At 55.2% G+C, this 12,896-nt stretch overlaps 1 protein-coding gene across 1 annotated transcript in view; it reads right to left on the bottom strand.

Moving 5' to 3' along the window:
- Positions 1–12,896, bottom strand: part of MIOS (meiosis regulator for oocyte development) — a 121,795-nt gene that overhangs the window by 62,416 nt on the left and 46,483 nt on the right. The gene's annotated exons all lie outside the window — the stretch shown is intronic.

The following is a 12,896-nucleotide window of genomic DNA, read 5'->3' as shown; positions in this document are numbered from 1 at the left end:
GCGACAAGTATGACGCGGCTGCAGTCGGATCTGATCTTGCGTAGCACCCTGGGCAAGAGTGCCAGAGGTGGAAATACATAAGGGAGCCGGAACTGCGACCAATCTTGCACTAAGGCGTCTGCCGCCAGAGCTCTGTGATCGCGAGACCGTGCCATGAAGGTTGGGACCTTGTTGTTGTGCCGGGACGCCATTAAGTCGACGTCCGGCCTTCCCCAGCGGCGACAGATTTCCTGAAACACGTCCGGGTGAAGGGACCATTCCCCTGCGTCCATGCCCTGGCGACTGAGGAAGTCTGCTTCCCAGTTTTCTACGCCGGGGATGTGAACTGCGGATATGGTGGAGGCCGTGGCTTCCACCCACATCAGAATCCGCCGGACTTCCTGGAAGGCTTGCCGACTGCGTGTCCCCCCTTGGTGGTTGATGTATGCCACCGCTGTGGAGTTCTCCGACTGAATTCGGATCTGCCTTCCTTCCAGCCACTGCTGGAAGGCTAGTAGGGCAAGATACACTGCTCTGATTTCCAGAACATTGATCTGAAGGGTGGACTCCTGCTGGGTCCACGTACCCTGAGCCCTGTGGTGGAGAAAAACTGCTCCCCATCCTGACAGACTCGCGTCTGTCGTGACCACCGCCCAGGACGGTGGTAGGAAGGATCTTCCCTGTGATAAAGAGGTGGGAAGAAGCCACCACTGCAGAGAGTCCTTGGCCGTCTGGGAAAGGGAGACTTTCCTGTCCAGGGATGTTGACTTCCCGTCCCATTGGCGGAGAATGTCCCATTGAAGTGGGCGCAGATGAAACTGCGCAAACGGAACCGCCTCCATTGCCGCCACCATCTTCCCAAGGAAGTGCATGAGGCGTCTTAAGGAGTGCGACTGACTTTGAAGGAGAGCCTGCACCCCAGTCTGTAGTGACCGCTGCTTGTCCAGCGGAAGCTTCACTATCGCTGAGAGAGTATGAAACTCCATGCCAAGATACGTCAGTGATTGGGTCGGTAACAGATTTGACTTTGAGAAGTTGATGATCCACCCGAACGTCTGGAGAGTCTCCAGTGCAACGTTCAGGCTGAGTTGGCATGCCTCCTGAGAGGGTGCCTTGACAAGTAGATCGTCCAAGTAAGGGATCACAGAGTGTCCCTGAGAGTGCAAGACTGCTACCACTGCCGCCATGACCTTGGTGAACACTCGTGGGGCTGTCGCCAGACCAAATGGCAGAGCTACGAACTGAAGATGGTCGTCTCCTATCACGAAGCGTAGAAAGCGTTGGTGCTCTGTAGCAATCGGCACGTGGAGATAAGCATCTTTGATGTCTATTGATGCTAGGAAATCTCCTTGAGACATTGAGGCAATGACTGAGCGGAGGGATTCCATCCGGAACCGCCTGGCGTTCACATGCTTGTTGAGCAGTTTTAGGTCCAGAACAGGACGGAATGAGCCGTCCTTTTTTGGCACCACAAAGAGATTGGAGTAAAAACCTTGTCCTTGTTCCCGAAGAGGAACAGGGACCACCACTCCTTCTGCTCTTAGAGAATGCACCGCCTGCAGAAGGGCATTTGCTCGGTCGGGATGTGGGGAAGTTCTGAAGAACCGAGGCGGAGGACGAGAACTGAACTCTATCCTGTACCCGTGAGACAAAATGTCTGTTACCCACCGGTCTTTGACCTGTGGCAGCCAAATGTCGCAAAAGCGGGAGAGCCTGCCACCGACCGAGGATGCGGAGGGAGGCGGCCGAAAGTCATGAGGCAGCCGCCTTGGAAGCGGTACCTCCGGTTGCTTTCTTGGGGCGTGAGTGAGTCCGCCAGGAATCAGAGCTCCTTTGCTCTTTCTGAGTTCCTTTGGACGAGGAGAATTGGGGCTTGCCCGAGCCTCGAAAGGACCGAAACTTTGACTGCCACTTCCTCTGTTGAGGTTTGCTTGATCTGGGCTGGGGTAAGGAAGAGTCCTTACCTTTGGACTGTTTAATGATTTCCGCCAATTGCTCACCAAACAGTCTGTCTCCAGATAATGGCAAGCTGGTTAAACATTTTTTAGAAGCAGAATCTGCTTTCCATTCTTTTAACCACAAGGCTCTGCGCAAAACTACAGAGTTGGCGGATGCCATTGAGGTACGGCTCGTAGAGTCTAGTACCGCATTGATAGCGTAGGTCGCAAACGCAGTCATTTGCGTAGTTAAGGACGCCACTTGCGGCACTGCTGGACTTAAGAAAGAGTCCACCTGTGCCAGACCAGCTGAAATAGCTTGGAGCGCCCACACGGCCGCGAATGCTGGAGCAAACGACGCGCCAATAGCTTCATAGACAGATTTCAACCAAAGGTCCATCTGTCTGTCATTGGCATCTTTAAGTGAAGCCCCATCCTCCACTGCAACTATGGATCTAGCTGCAAGCCTGGATATTGGAGGGTCCACTTTTGGACACTGGGTCCAGCGTTTGACCACGTCAGGGGGAAAGGGATAACGTGTATCCTTCAGACGTTTGGAAAAACGCTTGTCCGGATAAGCATGGTGTTTCTGGATTGATTCTCTGAAGTCAGAGTGGTCCAGAAAAGTACTCAATTTACGCTTGGGATACAGGAAATGGAATTTCTCCTGCTGTGCAGCTGCCTCCTCTGCAGAAGGGGCTGGGGGAGAAATATCCAACAGCCTATTGATGGCCCCTATAAGGTCATTTACCATGGCGTCACCATCTGGCGTATCCAAATTGAGTGCGGTGTCAGGACCAGACTCCTGATCACCCACCTCTGTCTCATCATATAGAGACCCTTCTCGCTGAGACCCTGACCCACGTGACGACGTGGAGGGTCTCTCCCAGCGAGCTCGCTTAGGCGGCCTGGGACTGTCATCAGAGTCAGAGCCCTCAGCCTGTGATGCCTGGGACCCCCTTGAAGTACGGATTAGTTCCAACTGAGGGGGACCGGGGAACATAGACACAGCAGTGTCCATGGTCTGAGCAACTGGCCTGGACTGCAAGGTCTCCAGGATTTTTGTCATAGTCACAGACATTTTATCAGCAAAGACTGCAAATTCTGTCCCCGTCACCGGGGCAGGGTTCACAGGCGTCTCTGCCTGGGCTACCACCACAATAGGCTCTGGCTGACGAAGTGCCACTGGGACTGAACATTGCACACAATGAGAGTCGTTGGAGCCTGCTGGTAGATTAGCCCCACATGCTGTACAAGCAATGTATACAGCCCGTGCCTTGGCACCCTTGCGTTTTGTGGATGACATGTTGCTGTCTCCTCAGAGCAATATAGGGGTATACAGCCAAGAAGCGACCGTACAGTGCAGTATATATATATATATATATATATCTGGTACAGGAAAAAGTACACCAATACTACACTGTGGCACTAGTGGGGCCAGCACTAATGTGCTGCTTACCGCCCGCTAAACGCGGGTGTGTGGTCGCCAGAAATCCCTATTCTGGGTCTCCCAGAGCCTGTGTCCGTCCTCCAGCCAGACTGCATGCAGGAATGGCTGCCGGCGTCCTGTGGAGGGGGGGGGCGGGCCCTGGGCGTGCTCAGACCAAAAGCGGGAAACCTGCGTCCCACTGTGCCTAGTGAGAGGGCTGGAGCATGTAAATAAGGCTCCAGCCCTCGGCGCTGACGATTGCACAGCGTCTGTCCCATTCCCTGATTGACAGGGAGGGGGCGGGAACGAAGCGGAGCTAGGCCGCAAAAGCCGGGGACTAAATTTATAAGCGCCGCCGCCGTAAAAGCGCGGTCGGCGCTAAGTCCCCGGCGCACTACAAGTCCCAGCCGCGCCGCCGCTCCGAGAGTGGCCGGCGCGGTAGTTCCCAGCACATGAAGTCACACAGCTAAGCTGCTGTGACTCAAACCCCAGCGTGCAGCGCTACTGTCCCCGGCGCACTAACACACCCAGCAAGTCTGGCGTGTGCGTGCCTGTCTGTACAGGGACACAGAGTACCTGAAAGTTGCAGGGCCTTGTCCCTGAACGGTACCCAGCTCCGTATCCAGCAGGTTCACTGGGTCTGTGGATGGAGCCCGGCCTCAGGGCTTGGGGGCCGGTAAGATCCCACTTCCTCAGAGCCCCTCAGGGGGATGGGGAAGGAAAACAGCATGTGGGCTCCAGCCTCTGTACCCGCAATGGGTACCTCAACCTTACAAACCACAAGTGGGGTAAGAAGGGAGCATGCTGGGGGCCCTAGTATGGGCCCTCTTTTCTTCCATCCGACATAGTCAGCAGCTACTGCTGACTAAACAGTGGAGCTATGCGTGGATGTCTGACCTCCTTCGCACAAAGCAGAAAAACTGGTGAGCCAGTGATCCCACTGGGGGTGTATAGCCAGAAGGGGAGGGGCCTTACACTTTTTAGTGTAATTGCTTTGTGTGGCCTCCGGAGGCAGTGCTATACACCCAATCGTCTGGGTCTCCCAATGGAGCGCCGAAGAAAGGGAATTTTGTTTACTTACCGTAAATTCCTTTTCTTCTAGCTCCTATTGGGAGACCCAGACAATTGGGTGTATAGCTTCTGCCTCCGGAGGCTACACAAAGTATTACACTTTAAAAAGTGTAACCCCTCCCCTCTGCCTATACACCCTCCCGTGCATCACGGGCCCATCAGTTTTGGTGCCAAAGCAGGAAGGAGGAAACTTATAAATTGGTCTAAGGTAAAATCAATCCGAAGGATGTTCGGAGAACTGAAAACATGAACCAAAAGAACAATTCAACATGAACAACATGTGAACACAAAGAATAACAGCCCGAAGGGAACAGGGGCGGGTGCTGGGTCTCCCAATAGGAGCTAGAAGTAAAGGAATTTACGGTAAGTAAACAAAATTCCCTTCTTTGTCACTCCATTGGGAGACCCAGACAATTGGGACGTCCAAGAGCAGTCCCTGGGTGGGTAAAAGAATACCTCAATAAAAAGAGCCGAAGACGGCCCCCTCTTACAGGTGGGCAACCGCCGCCTGAAGGACTCGCCTACCTAGGCTGGTGTGAGGTAAATCCGGAGATATGACGATAAATCATGATATTCAAGTTATGTCAGGAAGCCCTCTCCTGGTGTCACCCCCCCTTTCCTTCACACAACTCCTTCAATCAGAAAATTTACCACAGGGATAAACGGTTTGTTTAGCAGATAGGTGTCAAAGGAACTGGTCTGTGTTCCACTTACACCTCCATGGCCATCTCCTGTGATATGGAGATTAGATGATGTGGGAACAATGGACACAGGATGACTCCCTGCCGTGACCCTGTGGTAGGGGCTGCTATCTAATTAGCAAGGCTATGGAAGTATCCAGACAGGACGACTCCAGTAAAATATGGTTCATATCTCACAAGCCATATTTCCGATAAATATGGCAACCATAAAAATGGTGTTTTCGCATGCGGACGATGCTGGCACACCTTTTTTATGGGAGCGGGAGCTTGGGAAGTACCCCAGGCGTGATATCAGCCAATGGGGAACTAGTAGACAAGTCATGAGTCCTCTCGTTCTGTAGCTAAATTCATAACTGTCACAATGAGAGCGTCGGCGTCCGCCTACGACGCTCCCAGGCAAAGTTATGGCCCATATTCCATGTTGTGGATATTGTCCATAACTCCAGCCAGGGGTGGAGCAGTGCTCCCTCTGAGGTCACTAAGGTAGGAGGGGACCTGGATTTGCCCAGGTTGATAACCCTACTTCGGCCATTTTCCAGTGTTCTTTCGCTGGGGGTCACGTGTAGGAAACATCTGTGGGAAGGATCCTAGAAACCTGGTCTACAGCGCCCCCCTGTGGCCAGACGCACAAGGTAACTGCTGGAACTGTGTATGCCTGTTTGTAAACCATGCTTTATCTGTAACTGTACTCTGACATATGTATATTCTGTAGATTCCCTATTGTATATATTGTAGTTTCTAGTGTGCTTTAGGCTGATTAAATTATATAATTAATCTTGGGCTGTTCTGTTATCTCGATCTTGAATCCCACGTCTGTGTGTTCGGCTAATAGTTACCGTGAAGCGGTTGGTGGCAGCGAGTTGTGCCAAGGATTATTGTGGGGAGGCCAGTGAGATTCGGGGAGGTTTTATATATTCCGCCCGCGGAGGTCGGGGGAATATATACCCTACTCTCACCGGGGACCCTTCAATAATCGGCATAAGTAGTATAGCGGCCTCCTTGCTTATTGTCAGGCAATTCCATAATTGGCCTGACTATAAGAGGGGCGCTAGAGAGCGTGTCACGTGCTCTGTCTGTCGGTCGGGAGGTATAAAGGAGGGGTGACCCCCACTTGTTACCCCCCGATTGTGACGTACTGGTAGCCAGCGCGGGGGATTTCTGAGTGACCCCCCCCGGTGGTTTGTGACATATTGGTGGCATAGCGGTGGGATCGAGATAATAGTGTGTGTGAGTGTGAGACCCATACTCCCAGACACTAAAGACTGCCTGCAGCAGCTGTGGCTGCTGGGGTCTTCAGACCAGCTCAACACTAGAGTGTCAGAGTGCAGATACTGTAAGGTGTGTGGAGGCATCAGGTGGCAGTTCTGTGTCAGTGACCAAAGTCTGCAAGAATGGCTGAGAGCACCAGGAGCAAAGCCAAAGGAATGGCCGATGCTAAGGCCAGAGACGATGAGGAGGTTGTCCACGAGTCCTCCAGGAGCCAGACGCCAGAGAACAGCTCTGCAGAGGACATTGCACAACCTGGCAATTATGGACAAGATGAGGAGCAGCTCACCCAAGGGTCCTCAACGAGCCAGATGCCAGCCCTCCGCTCTGCAATGGACAGTGAATCACCAGGCTCCGCAGCGGGCCGCAGATCACCACGTGCCATTTCACCGAGCCTGGGAGGCTCGGATAGCCTTCTTCAAATGGCTATGGCCCTACTCCAGGCTGGAGACCGGGAGGGCTACAAGGAACTCATGGCAGAGCGCAGGGCAGAACGTGAAGCTGCGGAGCGCAGGGCAGCGTGTGAGGCTGAGGCTGCGGAGCGGCAGGCAGCGCGTAAAGAGCGAGAGCGCCAGGCAGAGCGTGACTACCAGCTGCAGCTAGCTCAGCTCCGGCCCTCATCAGCCACATGTGACCTTCAAAACACCAAACTTCCAAAGGTCCGTGTTGAGGACTTCCCAGTGCTGGAGAAGGATGGAGACTTGGACTCTTTCTTGACTGCTTTTGAACGGACTTGCCTGCAGCACCATCTGGACAAGGACCAGTGGGCCAAATACCTGAACCCCCGTTTAAGGGGTAAGGCCCTGGAAATCCTTGGGGACTTGCCTACTGAGGCAGATCAGGGCTACGACACCATCAAGCGGGCCCTGATCCAACAGTACAACCTCACTCCGGAGTCCTACCGCAAGAAGTTCCGGACCCTGCAGAAGGGACCAAAGGACTCCTGGGCTGACCACCGGCGGGCACTTGCCCGAGCTGCCGACCACTGGACCCAAGGCCTGCAGCTTACCACCGGACCAGAGATCCTAGACTTGGTCATCACAGAGCAACTCTTGTGGAACTGCCCTGAGGATCTCCGCCAGTTCATCCGAGACCAGAAGCCAAAGGGGTCCACGGCTACAGCTGCCCTGGCCGATGACTACACCAACAATCGGGCTCCTGAGGCCAGGAGAGCGGCCACCAGCAGCACCTGGAGAGGGGGTAAGATGAATTCTGCGACTGCCCCACCTGCCCCTAGACTGCAGGGGGTGTCCCCCTCAACTCCCCTCTCCAGGCCCGTGGCAGAACCAAGACGGTGCCACCAGTGCAACCTACCTGGACACTTCAAGGCCATGTGCCCTCAGCGTCCCAAGGCCCCGGCTCCGTCCCCGTCCCAAGGGCCGCCCAAGGTGTATTGTGTGGGTGGGGGTGGTGGTAGGTCCCTGGACAGCTTCCAACCTGTCACCGTCGGCCGGTCTGTGACCATAGGACTGCGAGACAGCGCCTCGGAGGTGACTCTGGTGCGGCCTGAGATGGTGTCCCCCCAAGACTTGATACCTGGAAAAACCCTCGCTGTCTCCGGGATTGGAGGCATTGACCCGGCGCTGCCTGTTGCTGGCATTTATGTGGACTGGGGCGCAGGGCGAGGGGTGAGGGAGGTGGGGGTAACTGATCGGATCCCCGCAAACGTGCTACTTGGGACAGATTTGGGGCAGATAACCTCCCAGTTTGGGCCCCCCCCAAAGGCTGAACCTTCAGCCAGTACTGACATGACTCCTGACAATGTTAATGTGTTCTCTATGAATGATGTAAGGGAGGGGGGAGTGAACTCTGATATTTCTGCTTGCATAGACACCATAGACACACACTCAGCTGCAGCTGTGACAGGGGAGGGGGTCAGAGAAAGGTGTGACAATGCCTCTACAAGTGATCAGCCAGTGAGCTGGGATCTGTTGCCCTCTGCAGGGATAAGCAGAGAGCAGGGTGCTGCAGGGGGAGGACCAGTGTGTGGGGTGGGGGCTACCACAGCAAATGTGGGGTCCCCAGAGATTTCACAGCGGGGTTCTGTTGCTGCAGGGGGGGAACAGGCAGGTGAGATTGGGGCCGGTCCAGGAGCGGAAGTGCTCCCAGGTAAGATCTCGGTGCAGGGTTCCCCCACAACCGGGGTGTCAGGAAGCCAGGTAGGTCTGCCTGAACCGGCGACTTGGTCAGGAACGGAGGAGGAGCAGGCACGACCCACGGTCGCAGCGGCTGTGGCCGCTGTCACCCGCAGTGGGAGTGCTGGAAGCCAAGGGGCCTCCCGGAGGTCCGATAGCTCTTCCCCTTCTGACCAAGTGGCAGCCGAGTCAGGTGGAGGCCAGGACACAGGTCCCGGGGTACTGACCGAAGATGTGACAGTCTCGTCGATTCTGGCCACATCTAGTCAGGGGTTTCAGGCAGCGTTAGAAGCTGACGACAGCCTGAAAGCTCTAAAGGAGCAGGCGGCACAGCCTCCCTCGGACTCGGACCCGGAGCGAGTGGTCTGGGACCAAGGACGGCTGTACCGGGTCACGGTCCAGCAGGGTTCACCGGAGGCGTGGCCCAGGGACCGACAGTTGGTGGTACCCTATCCGTTCCGGACGGAGTTGTTGCGGATCGCACATGAGATTCCGATGGCCGGACACCTAGGGATCGCTAAGACCAAGGCCAGGTTAAACCAGCATTTCTACTGGCCAAAAATGGGGGCCGATGTGGTTGCCTACTGCCGTTCGTGTGAAACCTGTCAGAGAGTGGGGAAGGCGGGGCCACACCCCAAAGCCCCACTGGTATCTCTGCCAATCATCGATGAGCCTTTCAGGAGGGTGGCTGTGGATCTGGTCGGCCCGCTGGCCATCCCCAGCAGCTCCGGGAAACGCTTCATACTGACGGTAGTGGACTATGCCACCCGGTACCCAGAAGCAGTGGCCTTGTCGTCCATTCGGGCTGACAAGGTGGCCACCGCCTTGCTGGAGATTTTCTCCCGAGTGGGTTTTCCCCAGGAAATGCTCACTGACCGGGGGACCCAATTCATGTCCCAGCTGATGGAGGCCCTCTGTAAGCAAGTCCAGGTGCGACATCTGGTGGCCAGCCCGTACCATCCACAGACTAATGGCCTGTGCGAGCGGTTCAATGGCACCCTAAAGCAGATGCTTAAGATGTTGGTCGACTCCCATGGGCGTGACTGGGAGCGGTATCTCCCACACCTGTTATTTGCTTACCGGGAGGTTCCACAGGCCTCAACAGGATTCTCACCGTTTGAGCTCCTGTACGGGCGACGTGTGCGGGGCCCCCTGGCTCTGGTGAAAGAGGCTTGGGAAGGGGATTTGGCCACCCCTGGAGTGTCGGTTATCGAGTATGTCATGCGCTTCCAGGACAAAATGCAGGCCTTGACGCAACTGGTACACGACAATATGGCTCAAGCCCAGGCCGATCAGAAGCGTTGGTACGACCAGAACGCTTGTGAGAGGACCTACCAAGTGGGTCAAAAGGTGTGGGTACTGGTCCCCGTACCACAGGACAAGCTTCAGGCAGCCTGGGAAGGCCCATACCTCGTGTACCAGCAGCTCAACCCTGTAACGTACCTGGTCACCCTGGACCCTGCCCGTGGAAGGCGGAAGCCCTTCCATGTGAACATGATGAAGGCACATCATGAGCGGGAGGCATGTGCACTCCCGGTGTGCAACCTGCCCGAGGAGGGAGAAGCGGAAACCCTCTTGGATATGCTAGCCCAGGTTAGGGCAGGCGGATCCATTGAGGATGTGGAGGTTGGCCACCAGCTCTTGGAGGACCAACGGTCCCAGCTGTGGGCCACCCTACACCCCTTCCGGGGGTTGTTTACCAACCAGCCCGGAAGGACTGACTTGGCTGTCCATCACGTGGACACTGGGGATCATCCCCCGATCCGGCGTTCAGCATATCGGGTTTCCCTGGAGGTGCAGCAACACATGCGCCAGGAGATTGACGAGATGCTGAAGCTGGGGGTGATCCAGGCATCCAACAGCGCTTGGGCCTCGCCTGTAGTCCTCGTCCCTAAGAAGGACCGAACCACTCGGTTCTGCGTGGACTACAGGGGGCTCAATGCTGTCACGGTCGCCGATGCGTACCCAATGCCACGCATCGATGACCTGCTCGATCAGTTGGCCGGGGCTCAGTACCTGACCATCATGGATCTGAGCCGGGGATATTGGCAGATCCCCCTGACTCGCAAGGCCAGGGAACGCTCTGCCTTTATTACCCCATTTGGACTGTACGAGTTCACGGTGATGCCATTCGGGATGAGGAATGCCCCTGCCACTTTCCAGCGGATGGTCAACACCCTGCTCAAGGGACTTGAAGGGTACGCGGCCGCGTACCTGGATGACATTGCCGTCTTCAGTCCCACCTGGGAGGACCACCTAGAGCATCTAGCACAGGTGCTCAGGCGGATCCACCAGGCAGGTTTGACCATCAAGCCGGGAAAGTGTCAGCTGGCCATGAGCGAGGTCCAGTACCTCGGTCACCGGGTAGGCGGGAGAACACTGAAGCCCGAGCCTGAGAAAGTGGAGGCCATCGCGTCCTGGCCCACCCCCAGGACCAAGAAGCAGGTGATGTCCTTCTTGGGGACCGCTGGGTACTATAGGAGGTTTGTTCCATGCTATAGTAGCCTGGCAAAGCCCTTGACGGACCTCACCAAGAAGAAGCTGCCCTCTGCAGTCGATTGGACAATGGACTGCGAGACAGCCTTCCGGGCCCTAAAGGACGCCCTGTCCAGCCCGCCCGTGCTACAGGCAGCCGACTTCACGCGGCCGTTTGTAGTACAGACCGACGCCAGTGACTTCGGCCTCGGTGCGGTGCTCAGCCAGGTGGACTCTGCGAGCCAAGAGCACCCAGTCTTGTACCTGAGCAGGAAGCTGTTACCAAGGGAAGTGGCCTATTCCACGATGGAAAAGGAGTGCCTGGCCATAGTGTGGGCCCTGCAGCGTCTGCAACCCTATCTATACGGGCGCCACTTCATCGTGGAGACGGACCACAATCCCCTCAGCTGGTTACACACTGTCTCCGGGACGAATGGCAGGTTGTTGCGATGGAGCCTGGCGCTCCAGCAATACAACTTCACCATTCGACACAAAAGGGGCCGTGACCACGGTAACGCAGACGGGCTGTCCCGACAAGGAGAGGTCGCGGACGGGCGCACGGGGGAACACCGGAGTGTGCTGCCCCCTAGCGCCCTCAAAAGGGGGGAGGTGTGAGGTAAATCCGGAGATATGACGATAAATCATGATATTCAAGTTATGTCAGGAAGCCCTCTCCTGGTGTCACCCCCCCTTTCCTTCACACAACTCCTTCAATCAGAAAATTTACCACAGGGATAAACGGTTTGTTTAGCAGATAGGTGTCAAAGGAACTGGTCTGTGTTCCACTTACACCTCCATGGCCATCTCCTGTGATATGGAGATTAGATGATGTGGGAACAATGGACACAGGATGACTCCCTGCCGTGACCCTGTGGTAGGGGCTGCTATCTAATTAGCAAGGCTATGGAAGTATCCAGACAGGACGACTCCAGTAAAATATGGTTCATATCTCACAAGCCATATTTCCGATAAATATGGCAACCATAAAAATGGTGTTTTCGCATGCGGACGATGCTGGCACACCTTTTTTATGGGAGCGGGAGCTTGGGAAGTACCCCAGGCGTGATATCAGCCAATGGGGAACTAGTAGACAAGTCATGAGTCCTCTCGTTCTGTAGCTAAATTCATAACTGTCACAATGAGAGCGTCGGCGTCCGCCTACGACGCTCCCAGGCAAAGTTATGGCCCATATTCCATGTTGTGGATATTGTCCATAACTCCAGCCAGGGGTGGAGCAGTGCTCCCTCTGAGGTCACTAAGGTAGGAGGGGACCTGGATTTGCCCAGGTTGATAACCCTACTTCGGCCATTTTCCAGTGTTCTTTCGCTGGGGGTCACGTGTAGGAAACATCTGTGGGAAGGATCCTAGAAACCTGGTCTACAGCGCCCCCCTGTGGCCAGACGCACAAGGTAACTGCTGGAACTGTGTATGCCTGTTTGTAAACCATGCTTTATCTGTAACTGTACTCTGACATATGTATATTCTGTAGATTCCCTATTGTATATATTGTAGTTTCTAGTGTGCTTTAGGCTGATTAAATTATATAATTAATCTTGGGCTGTTCTGTTATCTCGATCTTGAATCCCACGTCTGTGTGTTCGGCTAATAGTTACCGTGAAGCGGTTGGTGGCAGCGAGTTGTGCCAAGGATTATTGTGGGGAGGCCAGTGAGATTCGGGGAGGTTTTATATATTCCGCCCGCGGAGGTCGGGGGAATATATACCCTACTCTCACCGGGGACCCTTCAATAATCGGCATAAGTAGTATAGCGGCCTCCTTGCTTATTGTCGGGCAATTCCATAATTGGCCTGACTATAAGAGGGGCGCTAGAGAGCGCGTCACGTGCTCTGTCTGTCGGTCGGGAGGTATAAAGGAGGGGTGACCCCCACTTGTTACCCCCCGAT

This window comes from Anomaloglossus baeobatrachus, chromosome 6, assembly GCF_048569485.1.
Source record: "Anomaloglossus baeobatrachus isolate aAnoBae1 chromosome 6, aAnoBae1.hap1, whole genome shotgun sequence".
In the NCBI taxonomy this organism is placed as follows: Eukaryota; Metazoa; Chordata; class Amphibia; order Anura; family Aromobatidae; genus Anomaloglossus; species Anomaloglossus baeobatrachus.
Note: the sequence above shows the minus strand (reverse complement) of the source record. Positions and strands in the feature narration are given on the sequence as shown.